This window comes from Berghia stephanieae, chromosome 10 (assembly GCF_034508935.2).
Source record: "Berghia stephanieae isolate SIO BIC M18660-M18661 chromosome 10, UCSD_Bste_1.3, whole genome shotgun sequence".
Classification (NCBI taxonomy): Eukaryota; Metazoa; Mollusca; class Gastropoda; order Nudibranchia; family Aeolidiidae; genus Berghia; species Berghia stephanieae.
The window spans coordinates 6,786,187-6,801,917 of NC_088369.1; the positions used below are offsets into that span (position 1 = coordinate 6,786,187).

General features: G+C 38.9%; 1 protein-coding gene across 1 annotated transcript in view; it reads left to right on the forward strand.

Annotated features, from left to right (window-relative positions):
- Positions 1 to 15,731, forward strand: part of LOC144956140 (uncharacterized) — a 97,394-nt gene that overhangs the window by 29,546 nt on the left and 52,117 nt on the right. The gene's annotated exons all lie outside the window — the stretch shown is intronic.

Sequence of the window (15,731 nt, forward strand, 5' to 3'; positions counted from 1 at the left end):
TAAATCTGATCATGTTTTGACTTTTATATATTCTGATCACAAGACATATGAAAAGTTCTAGCCAGCATGAAGAATAAAAAGTACCGATTTTCTTTGTTTAGAACCACGATGGCCGCCGTTGTTGGGCGACGTGACATCAGACTATTGAATCCAATTGTAAGGAAACTTCAATTTAGTAAATGAAGAAAGATAATGTGGGTGTTTCGTTTTGAATAGATGCTGTGCGCTTGGCTAAGAAACTCACAACAATGCCATCCGGAAATATAACGGACCAACACACAAAACTATGTGTAACCTTGAACGTTTATAGTCTGTGGTTAATACGGTTTAGTGAGAATTACTCATAAACATGGATGGCAAACAATAACGAACTATGTGACGTCAATTTCGTTCTATCTATACTGTATGCAATGTGATCAATGGCCCGAGTACAATGAAATACAATATAGGTAGTCTGCTCTTGGCTAAGAAGCTCACAACATTGCCATCCGGAAGTATAACGGACCAACACACTAAAATATGTGTAACCTTGAACGTTTATAGTCTGGTTAATACAGTCTAGTGAGAATTGCTCATTGACGCGGATGGCAAAAAGCAATTACAAAGACCTTAGTGACGTCAACTTCATACTATAGATAGAACGAAGATGACGTCACACAGGCCTTTGTTATTGTTTTTTGCCATCCGCGTTTGTGAGTTGTTCTCACTAAACTGTATTAACCAGACTATAAAAGTTCATGGTTACACAGGTTTTTGTGTGTTGGTCCGTTATACTTCCGGATGGCAATGTTGTGAACTCCTTGGCCAAGCGCATTCTATCTATATCTTTATCATCCTCATTGATAGTTCCTCCATGACCTCGTGTTGCTATGCCCGGCAAGCTATTGACACGGATGCCTGTTTTTACTATTATCTTATAGTATGTGTCCGTGGCCATCGTTAACTTATAGCCTGACACTGACTAAAAAAATGACGTCAAAATGCCAGTCTTTTGCCACAAAAGAAAACAAATCGTGAGTTGTATTCAATAGTTCAACCAATGAAATAACTTGTTTCCATGAGCTCTACTAACGACAACTCACTAGGCAGTGCAAAAACCAAATAATGACGTCAAACTGCCGGTCCTTTTGGATTTCAGTATCAGACTATAACATAACGATGGCTACGATGTGTCTCGAGTTATTCAAACAACATACAGAACATACACTTTTGAACTTACTGACTTATCCGAACCAACGACCACCTTAGCTCCAGCCCTTCGGTCTTGTGCCATGACTTAGAAGTTAGACGTCTCTTGTAGTTGTTCCATGAGACTATAAAGTGTGTTACTGATGCTTGGATACACTTTTGAAAACTACATCAGTTATCGTACAGTTTATTTAAACTAGTCGAGTAAATATTTCACTGGTTTTATTTTTGACTCGAACATTTTTAAAAAGTATATTTTGCCCCAGATATCGTAGTCATCGTTAACTAATAGCCTGACACTGACCAAAAAATGACGTCAAAATGCCAGTCTTTGGCCACAAAAGAAAAAAAATCGTGAATTGTATTCAATAGTTCAACCAATGGGAGCACTTGTTTCCATTAACTCTACTAACGACAACTCACTAGGCGGTGCATGCAAAACCAAATAATGACGTCAAAATGCCAGTCTTTTTGGGTTTCAGTGTCAGGCTATAACTTAACGATGGCTACGCTGATATCAACCATTGAGCGTGAACGGAAGACCCATAGCCATCTTCAGAACGTGCCTATCACCCGAAACAAATAACCGGCCACTGACCCCGAGCATCGCTCAAAATTTTAACACAGAGGATTGAAAAAAATGCATTGTGTCGTCAGATGTTGCTCTGCAATTGGATTCAGTAGTCGGATGTCACGCCGCCCGGCAACGGCGGCCATCTTGGTTCTAAACAAAGAAAATCATTACTTTTTATTCTTCATGCTGGCTAGAACTTTTCATATGCCTTGTGAGCAGAATGTGTAAAAGTCAAAACAATATCATATTTATAATGTTTTTGTCCCTCCGGATACGCTTTTATGCTCGCCGGAGAAATATTTCATACGGGCGTCCGCCATTGTTCCGATAGTTTAGAGCCAGTGTTACTAAGTTACCATGCGTCATTAGGAAGGAAGTGGCGTTACGACTGTTAAAGAGTATTCCCCTTCATCAATGTGTCAAAATATTGTGAGAAATACTCACTAACTTGGCCTGACCTATTTGAATGTTTGCATGACATGTAATAAGGGTATCTCAGCGTAGCCATCGTTAACATATTATAGCGTGACACTTGAACCTCTAAGACGAATAGTTTGACGTCATTTTTTTAGATTTGCGCAGCGTCTAGTGAGTTGTCGTTAGTAGAGCTCAAGGAAACAAGTGATTCCATTTGTTGAACTGTTGAATACAACTCACGATTTGTTTTCTTTTGTGGCCAAAGACTTGTCTTTTGACCTCATTTTTTGGTCAGTGTCAGGCTATAACTTTACGATGGCTACGGCTCTAGCCTCAGGCTATATTATGTTAACGATGGCTACGGCCTGACACGAGAAGCTCGAAGACTTATAGTTTGACGTCATATTTTAGATCTGTGCAGCGTCTAGTGAGTTGTTAGTAGAGCTCAAGAAAACAAGTGATTCCATTGGTTGAACTATTGAATACAACTCACTGTTTTCTTTTGACGTCATTTTTTGGTCAGTGTCAGCGTAGCCATCGTAAAGTTATAGCCTGACACTGACTAAAAAATGACGTGGAAATGCCAGTGTTTTGCCACAAAAGAAAACAAATCATGAGTTGTATTCAATAGTTCAACCAATGAAATAACTTGTTTCCATGAGCTCTACTAACGACAACTCACTAGACGCTACACAAACATAAGGAATGACGTCAAACTGCCAGTCCTAGAGGGTTCTAGTGTCAGGCCATAAGTTTAAGATGGCTACGATCTCATGCTTTTTCATACAGGAAATAAATAATTAGTCAAGGGCGTCGAAACGGGGTAAATGGCAGGAAGTGATCTGATTGGTTAATGCTTAGTAACTGTCGAACCATCAAATTATAAGAATGTTTTTCAGTCCTTTGTGTTGGTTGGAAATAATAAAGTCAATGGGACGGAACGGGCTAAATAGCAGGAAATGTTCTGATTGATTAAAGCTTAGTAACGCTCGAACCGTTAAACTGTGACTAAAACTTATTGTCAGGAATAGGATTCAACAGTCGTGACGTCACTTCCCTCGTAATGACGCATAGCAACTTAGTAACTGGTTCTAAACTACCGGAACAATGGCGAACAACACCCTTTTGAAATACTTCTCCGACGAGCATAAACGTGTATCCTGAGGAGAAAAACATTATAAATCTGATCATGTTTTTACTTTTATACATTCTGGTCACATGACATGTGAAAAAGTTCTAGCCTAGCCAGCATGAAGAATAAAAAGTACCGATTTTCTTTGTTTAGAACCAAGCTGCTCGTTGCTAGGCGGGCGTGACATCAGACAATTGAATCCTATTAGGGCCATGATTGAATTAATATGTCCCAATGAGAACAATGAATATAATTCCTCAAACTACTTAAGCGTCAAGCTATATAATTCAATAAAGAACTGAACTGGATGGGCTTTTTTTCTTGTATTTTTCTGTCTTGCTGTGTCTGGCACCTTTCATACACACTTGTTCAGATCTTTATCTTACACACCGATGTCTGCTCCTTAATTTCTGAATTTTATTTAATTCTATCCTTTGTCAATAACGATACTATGCGTTTAGATAAAATACTCGCAATATGCACCAGCCGGATAGAAGAAACCAACGCACAGAATTTTGTGTATTACGTTTATAGTTCATTGAAAGAATTTAGTGAGAACTAATCAACAAACAGACTGTATAGATAGTATGCGCTTGGCTAAGGAGCTCACAACATTGCCATCCGGAAATATAACTGACCAAGACACAAAACTTTGTGTAAGCAAGATCGTTTATAGTCAGGTTAATACAGTTTAGTGAGAACTACTCATAAACGCGATGGCAAAAAACAATAACAAAAACACGAGTGACGTCAAAAAATAATAAAGAGCTGAGTGATGTCAACTTGGTTCCATCTATAAGATTTATTTTCGGATTATGATTGAAAATTATTTTTTTTTTAATTGAGCTTTAGTATAGCGCAATATCCACTAAACGCTGTTCAAAGCGCTTTACAAGTGGTCCCTGACCAACAGCAACTCGTAACAGGTAGAACAAGACATGACGCCTGTTAAGCGATATTACAATTTTTTTCCCGATAGAGACAATGCTGTTAACGGCCAGGTACTCATTTTACACCGGAGTAGGATGAGAGACGTGAGTAAAGAGACTGTTTCCAAGGACTCAACTATTCGTCGAGCGAGGCTCGACTCGAACCCAGGACCTTCCAACCCGAGAGCGAGTGTCATACCACTAGACCACATAGCCACACACATTACCCCTGTCACGATAACCGTATTAAAAGAGTGGATAACAAAATATGATGAATCTTTTATCGGTAATCAAAATAACTTGTTATCTTGTTTCCAATGGCATTATGTGTGTGTTCAGAAATCCTCACGTACTCTGGAAAAACACATATTGAAAATTTTGGCCAGAAAACTCGTCCTTCAATTTTATATCGATCAATTAAAACGACCTTCATCTTGGCAACAACAAAAAAAAGCCCTCTCAAACCTGGGACTTCACGGAAGTCTCAGGTTTGAGAGTTTTTGCCCAAGACAAGTATAATTTAAATTGATCGATATAAGATTGAAGGACGAAATTTCTGGCCAAAATTCCAAATACGTGTTTTTCCAGAGTTGGCTAAATTGTGACGAAAGATTCATGTCAGAAACTTGATCGCAGATTGATTTTGGCTATCGGCTGTTTGATACGTAGTGCCTAATGTGGCCCCATCTGTTTCCTCCCCCCCCCTCCCCCACCTCCCCCACCTCCCCCTAACTCCGCCACCCCCCCCCCCCACCCCCCAACACAACCCACCCTCCAAAATATTTCTTACGCTTTCTCATCTACCTCAGGCGTCTCTCTCTCTCTCTCTCTCTCTCTCTCCCTCTCTGTTGCTCTCTCTCTCTCTCTCTCTTGCTCTCTCTCCCTCTCTTGCTCTCTCTCTCTCTGTCTCAATCTATCTATCTATCTAGCTCTCTCTCTCTCTCTCTCTCTCTCTCTCTGTGTCTATCTATCTACATATCTAACTCTCTCTCTCTCTCTCTCTCTCTCTCTCTCTCTCTCTTTCACTCTGTATTTTTCTCTCTATCGTTTTCTCCTTTCCTTTCTCTCTTTATACATCATTCTCTATCTATCTATCTATCTATCTCTCTCTCTCTCTCTCTCTCTCTCTCTCTATCTCTGTGTCTCTATCTATCTATCTACATATCTAACTCTCTCTCTCTCTCTCTCTCTCTCTCTCTCTCTCTTTCACTCTGTATTTTTCTCTCTATCGTTTTCTCCTTTCCTTTCTCTCTTTATACATCATTCTCTCTCTCTCTCTCTCTCTCTCTCTCTCTCTCTCTCTCTCTCTCTCTCTCTCTCTCTCTGTGTGTGTCTCTATCTATCTATCTATCTCGCTCTCTCTCTCTCTCTCTCTCTCTCTCTCTCTCTCTCTCTCTTTCTTTCTTTCTTTCTTTCACTCTGTATTTTTCTCTCTATCGTTTTCTCCTTTCCTTTCTCTCTTTATACATCATTCTCTCTCTCTCTCTCTCTCTCTCTCTCTCTCTCTCTCTCTCTCTCTCTCTCTCTCTCTCTCTCTCTCTCTCTCTATCTATCTATCTATCTATATTTCTCTCGCTTTTATCTCTATCTCATCGTTGTTTTTGTTTATTTGCATCTTCTTAAAGCCCATTTTATTTTCATGTTATTCTTCCGCTCCTCGCTATTTTTATTCCCCTCCTCCTCCTCCCCCCCCCCCCTTCCTCTCAACTCCCCCCTTTCGTTACTCTACCCAGCGTTCCCTACTGTTCCTCTTTCATTATTATCCTCCCAATTGGCTTCAATAATAGTCTGATGTCATGTCGCCCAGCAACGGCGGCTATCGTGGTTCTAAACAAAGAAAATCGGTACTTTTTATTCTTCATGCTGGCTAGAACTTTTCATATGTCTTGTGATCAGAATGTGTAAAAGTCAAAACATGATCAGATTTATAATGGGTTTTTTTTTCCTATGGATACCCTTTTATGCCCGTCGGAGAAATATTTCATAAGGGCGTCCGCCATTGTTCCGATAGTTTAGAGCCAGTTACCATGTAACCATGCGTCATTACGAGGGAAGTGGCGTCACGACTGTTGAAGCGTATTCCCATCCTTGTTCAGATCTTTGCTTACTTACCTTCCTTCCATTCCTTTTCATTCAATATCTCTATTTTCTCCACTCAACATTACCTCCCACCAGCTCCCCCTCCCCCCACCGACCTCAGACCCATCTTTCATCTCTCCCCACCCCACCCCCACCCCATCTCCACCTATCCCATTCTCAATTTTCACACGGGTACTTCGATCTTGGTTACAATCCCTCATTAACCCTTTCACGACAGGAAATAATTTTGAGCAGTTTTAGTAGATATGTCTCTATATAAAAGCTCAATTTTTAAATTTTTAAAAAATTACCTTCATTCCATTCCTTTTCATTCAATATCTCTATTTTCTCCACTCAACATTACCTCTCACCTTCGCTCCTGCTCCTCCTCCCTCCTCCCCCCCCCCCCCCAGATCCATCATTCATCTCTCCCCACCCCACCCCCACCCCATCTCCACCTATCCCATTCTCAATTTTCACACGGGTACTTCGATCGTAGTTACAATCCCTCATTAACCCTTTCACGACAGGAAAGAATTTCTTTCAAGTAATGAATTGGTAAAATCAATAGTATCAACAACAAAAATAAGCAAAATTCGTCATTTAATACCGAAGCATAATATAGCAGAACTTTTAATTAATTCCCTTGTTTTATATAAATTGGACGACTGTAACTCCCATAGGGCGAATTTAGCTAAAGACAAAATGAGTAAACTTCAGGTTGCTCAAAATAACGCAGCCAGACTCATTGTACGCAATAACCAAAAATACCCGTCAGCAACTCTCCTCCTCCGTGAGTTACATTGGCTTCCTGTGGAAAAGAGTTGCCATTAAGATTTGTACTGTTGTCTACAAATCCATGAGCACCAATAGTCCCTCCTTTATTAAAGACCTTCTAAACATATATTTTGTCCCCAATAGAAACTTGAGGTCAAGCAATGACCAATCAATCCTTGTCAAACCTAAGTCATTGCGTAAAATAGGTGAACAATCTTTTCAATTTTCGGCCCCCCATTTTTGGAGTTCTCTCTCAACACACGTGAGATGCTCGGATTCGTTGACAACTTTCAAATCTTGCTTAAAGTTTTATCTTTTTCGTCATATATAAGGTGCAATACTATTATCATATTTTGTTGTTGTTAAATTGAATTCGTATCACATTTCCACCAACACTTGTCTTACCGGAATATGTTTTGTTTTATATCACCGTAAAGCGATTAGAGCCTGTGACAACGGGGTAAAGCGCTATACAAATGCTATTCATTATTATTAATAGTATCAAATGAAAAAAAAAAGAAGAAGAAGAAGAAGAAGAATACACATTTATACAGCGCTCATTCTCGTGTAAAACACAAGCTCTGGGCAACAACAAAAATGAAATAAAATTCTATTCCTCCCCAAGTAAAATAATATAATACTTTCCTGGAGGTCTATCCCAAAAGAGGATTTAAATAACTCATGAGTGAGCGAGAGCGGGGATTGGAGGGGGGGGGGGGGTTGATTTGCTCAAAGGTAGGGATAAAACTTGGTGTCTTTTAGGCGACAAGCGCAGACCATAACGCTGGGAAGGGAGGGAGGGGGGAATGGGAGGGAGGGAGGGAGGGAGGGGGGGGATGGGGGTAAATGAAGAATTATGAAGGGCATTAAGCATGGTGAGTCCCTAGAAATGCGCTATTGTAAATTATAATCATATTTAATTTCCATTCATTTTATAGAAGGAACGAAACTGACGTCACACAGTCTTTGTTATCTTTATTAGATATAGATATGATACGTTTTCACTAAAGTTTAAGGTTGCACCATATGTGTGTATGTGTGTGTGTGTGTGTAGCTACATTATATATCCGGCTGGCGGATATTGTGAGTATCTTACCTAGACGCATAGCATCAATATCAAGGACTTATTATACTCCAACCCCAGTGTTGTAAAGGGGTTGAATTCCCATGGCCACCCGGAATAATTGCCGATCAGATCAATAAGAAACTAACATCCTGGAAAAGTCGAGATTTTCTTCTTCTTCTTCTTCTTCTTCTTCTTCTTCTTCTTCTTCTTCTTCTTCTTCTTCTTCTTCTTCTTCTTCTTCTTCTTCTTCTTCTTCTTCTTCTTCTTCTTCTTCTTCTTCTTCTTCTTCTTCTTCTCCATCTTCTTCTTATATGTGGTCTTGTGGTATGCCACTCACTTTCGGATCGAAAGATCCTGGGTTCGAGCCTCGCTCGAGGCATAGCTGAGTCCTTGGAAAAGGCTCTTTACTCACATTTTCTCAGCGTACTCAGGTGTAAAATGAGTACCTGTCCGTTAACAGCGTTGTCTATGTCTGAATAATTGTAATATCGTGTTGCTGTTGGTCAGAGACCCTTTGTAAAGCGCTTTGAGCACGTTTAGTGGATATTGCACTATATAAAAGCTCAAGTTTTTTCTTCTTCTTTTAATGATGCGAACACTTTTTAGGAAACAATAACACTGTTCCTCTTGATGAAATAATAATCTATAATATCTCTGACTAACTCTGGCCCCCCGCGTTATGTCCTAGGGCAAGGTACTTTAACTCATAATCTCACTTGACTCAGGTGCGAATGTGAATGAGCGCCAGGCTATTGGCAGCAACGTATATTGAAAGATTACTTGCTCAGTAAGGACGTCTGAAGGGAGACTTGTACTAATAGAACGTAAATCTGGCCCATATGTGAGAGTAAATGAAGACTGTGAAGCGCATTGAGCACGGTGAATCACAAGTAATGCGTTACGTACTGTAAATTGGATTCCGTAGTCTGATGTCACGCGCCCGGCAACGGCGGCCATCATGGTTCTAAACAAAGAAAATCATTACTTTTTATTCTTCATGCTGGCTAGAACTTTTCATTCTCTTTTCATATGCCTTGTGATCAGAATGTGTAAAAGTCAAAACATGATCAAATTGATGGGTTTTTTTGTTCCTCTGGATACGCTTTTAAACTCGCCGGAGAAATATTTCATACGGGCGTCCGCCATTGTTCCGATAGTTTAGAGCCAGTGTTACTAAGTTACCATGCGGCATTAGGAAGGAAGTGACGTTACGACTGTTGAAGAGTATTGTCATATTTTTTAAATCTTTAAAATTGTGAAGCCTGTCACCAAATTTTGTTATCAATATTTTTTTTTAGGACTTAAATATGCTCGTGAAGTTCTGAATTTGGAGCTTTGTAATTCCACGAATTTTTCGTAAAATTGAGAGGTCTGCCTCAAAGCTTGGCCTTCGTAAAGTTATGGCCTGACACCGAGCAAAAACTGACGTCAAAATGCCAGTCTTTTGCCACAAAAGAAAACAAATCGTGAGTTGTATTCAATAGTTCAACCAATGAAATAAATTGTTGCCATGAGCTCTACTAACGACAACTCACTAGGCGGTGCAAAAACCAAATAATGACTTCAAACTGCCAGTCCTTTTGGACTTCAGTGTCAGGCTATGATATAACGATGGCTACGCTCAGAGACGAGTATAGACAGAATGAAGATGACGTCACTCAGGTCTTTGTTATTGTTTTTTGCCATCCACGTTAATGAGTAATTTTTACTAAACTGTATTAACCGAACTATAAACGACCAAGATTACACATAGTTTTCTGTGTTGGTCCGTTATACTTCCGGGTGGCAATGTTGTGAGTTTCTTAGCCAAGCGCACACTATGAACTGATAGTATGCGCTTGACTAAGAAGCTCACAACATTGCCACCCGGAAGTATAACGGACCAACACACAAAACTATGTGTAACCATGAACGTTTATAGCCCGGTTAATCCAGTTTAATGAGAATTACTCATAAACGAGGATGGCAAAAAGCAATAACAAAGACCCGAGTTAGGTCAACTTCATTCTATCTATACTCCAACCCCAAGTGTAAAGGGGTTGGTTAACTCCTGTGGTTACCCCGAAATAACTTCCCGTCTTTTGATTTTTGTGCCGATCAAATCAATAAGAAACCAAAACCCATTAATCACGATCGATACAAATAATTCTACGACGAATACGAATACGAATATCATCGATTTGCATGAATTTCCCCCCGACTTGCCCAACCCGACTGCTGCTGCTGTGACGATGACTAGTAGAATGGTTATTTTAAGATCACGATAATTTGTAGCCTTCGGGGGGGGGGGGGGGGGTGTCGAGGTGTCGATAGCTTAAATGTTAGATAGAGTGATCGGGTCAGAATCCAAATACATCGGACCATTTCGGTTTGGAATCTGATTTTTCTTTCTGAGGCCTTTCCCAACGGCACCATCAGATCCCGTCGCCTGGGTATTCCATGAAGTAATATAGACAATCCATCAAACATGATGTCTGATGTCAACCCATGTTTTCCAAGTGAGCAGTTTTGTGGTTAAGAATCATGCCTAAGGAAAAAAGTGAAAGTGCCTAAAGCGGGACTCGAAACCGGGACCTTCCGGATACAGTGCAATGCCTTAACCACTCGGCCATTTCGTCCCCCTTGAATCAGATCGGAGTTGGTTATTTGATACTATGACGAAATTGTTCTTTAAAAAAAAAATAACAACAACAAAAAGTCACATGAATTAAATCCTGATAACTAGAGAAATGATTTAGATTTCAATAACTTCTGTAGACCGATATGACATTTTGTATTATGACAAAAACGGTTTCTCCAGGGTAACCCGATAGCAAAGATTAGTAGAGTACTCGCTTCAACACAATGGAACTGATATCTTCTTCTTCTTCTTCTTCTTCTTCTTCTTCTTCTTCTTCTTCTTCTTCTTCTTCTTCTTCTTCTTCTTCTTCTTCTTCTTCTTCTTCTTCTTCTTCTTCTTCTTCTTCTTCTTCTTCTTCTTCTTCTTCTTCTTCTTCTTCTTCTTCTTCTTCTTCTTCTTCTTCTTCTTCTTCTTCTTCTTCTTCTTCTTCTTCTTCTTCTTCTTCTTCTTCTTCTTCTTCTTCTTCTTCTTCTTCTTCTTTCTTCTTCTTCTTCTTCTTCTTCTTCTTCTTCTTCTTCTTCTCTTCTTCTTCTTCTTCTTCTCTCTTCTTCTTCTCTTCTTCTTCTTCTTCTTCTTCTTCTTCTTCTTCTCTTCTTCTTCTTCTTCTTCTTCTTCTTATTCTTCTTCTTTTTCCTTTTCTCCTCCTCCTCCTCCTCTTCCTCCTCTTCCTCGTCCTCTTCCTCTTCGTCCTTCTCCTTCTCCTTCTCCTCCTTCTTCAAATAACCCTAATAACCCAATCAAACGTTTATTATCGATGTGCATATCAAAAGGGGAAAAAAACTCGAAAACAAACACTGAAAAAACAAACTGATTTGACCTCAAACCTCACACACACACACACACAGACACACACACACACACACACACGCACACACACACACACACAAACACACTACTTCACCCCATTAAATCCAATCCGATATTGCAATCGTTTACCGTCAGCCATTGACACAGTAATTCAATCTACACAACATACGTCACTTCCAGGTTTTTCTTTGACCGAGCTATGGACTTCCGGTAAATTACAAAGACAAGAAAGAAGAACGAGAGAAAAAAAAACCGTTTACCATTAAAGAATTTATTCAATGATCCTCTGCACCTTACGCCATCAAACGCCATTCATTATAACCAAAAAAAAAAACAAAAACAACCTAATATAGAAACGACAGAAAAACATCACTTTACCGTCCGCCCCATGACAAAGTCAAACCCAAGACTCAAATCCAGAGACAGGAAACTTTGAGAGTGACAAAAATGTTGGCAAAGGTAAGAAAGGGAAGAATATTGATGGTAGATACCATCAGAAAGAAGCAGTTACGGTTTCTGGCATGGGACATGTGTGGAGAAAAGACACGGAATAGAAAAGTTGGGATGATCGAAGGAAAGAGAGGTAGAGGAAGACAAAGAATGACATATTTAACTAACTTTAGAATGGCCACAAGTGATTTTAACGCGCGATTTGCTATTATATAGCGCAATATCCACTAAACGTGTCAAAACACTTTACAAGGAGACCCTGACAACAGCAAAACTTAACAAGTAGAACGAGACGACATGACGCCTGTTTGGCGATATCACATTTTTTTTTTTGCTAACAAAGACAACGCTGTTAATGGCCAGGTAATCATTTTACACCTGAGTACCGTGAGAGAATGTGTGAGTAAACAGCCTTATCCAAAGACTCAACTATGCACCGACCAAGACTCGAACCCAGCACCTTCCGATCCGAAAGCGAGTGTCATACTACAAGACCGCATAGCCGAATAATAATAATAATAATAATAATAATAATAATAATAATAATAATAATAATAAATAATAATAATGATAATAATAATAATAATAATAATAATAATAATAATAATAATAATAATAATGACAATGATAATAATAATAATAATAATAATAATAATAATAATAATAATAATAATAATAATAATAATAATAATAATAATAATAATAATAATATATCCCCAGTCACAAACATTGCGGTATAACTAGGTTTTACTGCATTGAAAAGAGGGGCGGATGGGAGGGGAGAGGGGGCGTGGGGGGGGGGGGGAGAGAGAGCTGTCATGGAGGAGCGGCAAAGGCAGGATTCACAAAGGAAAAGGGGGAGGAAAATAGAAAGAACCGCCAGGACCTTATTTCTATCAACGACAACGCTATTTATTTATTGTGATATCGACCACGTTTCTCTAGGAACGACTACAGCCGTGGCCTTCGTAAAGTAACGATGACTACGATACAGCACAGCAGCCTCCATTTCAGCCAGTCGTCATAATAATCATCATCATCATCATCACAACATTGTTCTCAAGTCTTTTCTGAAAACTTCTAAATGGATTCAATTAATATCTAGACAACAAACAATTATATAAATCACGTCATTTTGACAATTCGCTAGACAAGAGAGGAAAATAATTTATTATTGATTCGGAAGGAGTATTTATTGAAAATGATAATAATTTAGTTTCATGTGAAAAAAAAAGGAAATTTAACCGGAAACGTTTTATAGTAAATCTTTCTCATGCTATAGATAGAACAAAGTTGACGTCACTCGGGTCTTTGTTATTGTTTTTTGTTGTTTTTTTTTTTGTTTTTTTTGTTGTCATCCCATGGTTACGAGTAATTCTCATTAAACTGTATTAACCAGAGTATATAAACGTTCAAGGTTGCACATAGTTTTGTGTGTTGGTGCGTTATACTTCCGGATGGCAATGTTGTGAGCTTCTCAAGCGCACAGCATATAATATAATATAATATAATATGATTCACGACAGACTTTGACTTTGTATGGTTTTTTGCTTTGACATTGCACAAATTTGGTGTTTTGGTGCGTTATATTTCCGGATGACAATGTTGTGAGCTTCTTAACCAAGCGCACAGCATATTATATAATGTGATTCAAGACAGACTTTGATTTCTTATAGTTAATACTTTGAAACAAAATTCAATATGGAGATTACGTGAGATCATGGTAAAAAGTGATCAGGGCTTGTTGAAGGGTTTGGGTGGTGGACGTTGTATACAAAGATTATTAACCAATGTTCTCTTATTTACAGGTCTGATAACCCAATTCATTATGGGCCCATTGTTGTAATGGAAATCTCAAATAAAAACGCAAAATATTGCCCATTACAACAATGTTAAACTAGCCCATTCATAAGGATGTTCGGATGTCAGACCTGCATATATGTACACGTCGGTTTGAGTGTTTGATGTTGTATACAAAGGTTATCCATATAGATAGAAAGAAGTTAACGTCACTCGTGTCTTTGTTATTGTTTTTTGCCACCCACGTTTATGAGTAATTATCACTTAACTGTATTACCCAGACTATAAAAGTTCATGGTTACACATAGTTTTGTGTGGTGGTCCGTATACTTCCGGGTGGCAATGTTGTGAGCTTCTTAGCCAAGCGCATACTATCTATTAAAATATTTGACATGAAGTGCCAAATTAATGTTTAATTCGAAAATTTACATGTTAAAGTGGGTTGTACAATGGATTATATATTTTTAAAATTACATCACCCATTGTTTTACCCGTCCAGCAAGTGTGTTTTTTGTATTTTCAAACTCAAAGTGAGGCTATGTGGTCTAGTGGTATGACACTCGCTTTCGGATCGGAAAGTCCTGGGTTCGAGCCTCGCTCGAGGCATAGTTGAGTCCTTGGACAAAGAACTTTACTCACTTTCTCTCACCGTACTCATGTGTAACCTGGCCGTTAACAGCGTTGACTCTGTCCGAAAAAAAATTGTAATATCGCCTAACAAGCGTCATGTCCCATCCTACAAGTTACGTGTTGCTGTTTGTTAGGGACCCCTTGTAAAGCACTTTGAACGCGTTTAGTGGATATTGCGGTATTTAAAAGATCAAGTTTTTTTAAAGATTAAATTTTCGTCTTACTCGTCCAACAAGTGTGGGGTTTTTTTTTTTTTGTTTTTTTTTTGGGGGGGGGGGGGGGTTGTATTTTAAAACGCAAAATGACAGATCGTAAACTTGTACATTTTGATGATTTACGTATAGATAGAACGGAGTTGACGTCACTCGGGTCTTTGTTATGGTTTTTTTTTTTTTCCATCCACGTTTATGAGTAATTCTCACATTATCCAGACTATAAAAGTTCATGGTTACACATAGTTTTGTGTGTTGGTCCGTTATACTTCCGGATGGCAAAATTGTGATTTTTTTAGTCAAGCTAGCGCACAGCGTCTATAGATAATATGAATATGACGTCACTCAGGCCTTTGTTATTGTTTTTGCCATCTGCGTTTGTGAGTTGTTCTCACTAAACTGTATTAACCAGACTATAAAAGTTCATGGTTACACAGAGTTTGTGTATTGGTCCGTTATACTTCCGGATGGCAATGTTGTGAACTCCTTGACCAAGCGCATTCTATCTATATCAACTTTCCATGTGCTCGAGGTCATTGGTCACGTTGCAAAATGTGCTCGAAGTGACTTACATAGTGAAAAGTGTTCACAGTTTTTGAACTATCTAACATTACGATTGGTCATTTTGTTCAGCTTGACACATGGGTATGATTACAACTTTCATAAACAAAGCAGCGTGTTTACATTTGTTCAGAAATGTCCAATCATTGGACATCAACAAATCATGTGATGACCTGGTTGGACGAAAACATGAATATAGATAGTTCGAAGATGACGTCACTCAGGCCTTTGTTAATGTTTTTGCCATCCGCGTTTGTGAGTTGTTCTCACTAAACTGTATTAACCTGACTATAAACGTTCATGGTTACACAATTATGTGTGTTGGTCCATTATACTTCCGGATGGCAATGTTATGAGCTTCTTAGCCAAGCGCATACTATCTATAGATCGCTCCCATTGTTGTAGAAAATGGAAATTTTTTTTTTTAATGACGCAAAATATTGTCCATTACAACAATGTTAAACTAGGTCCATCATTTGGTTCGGGTGT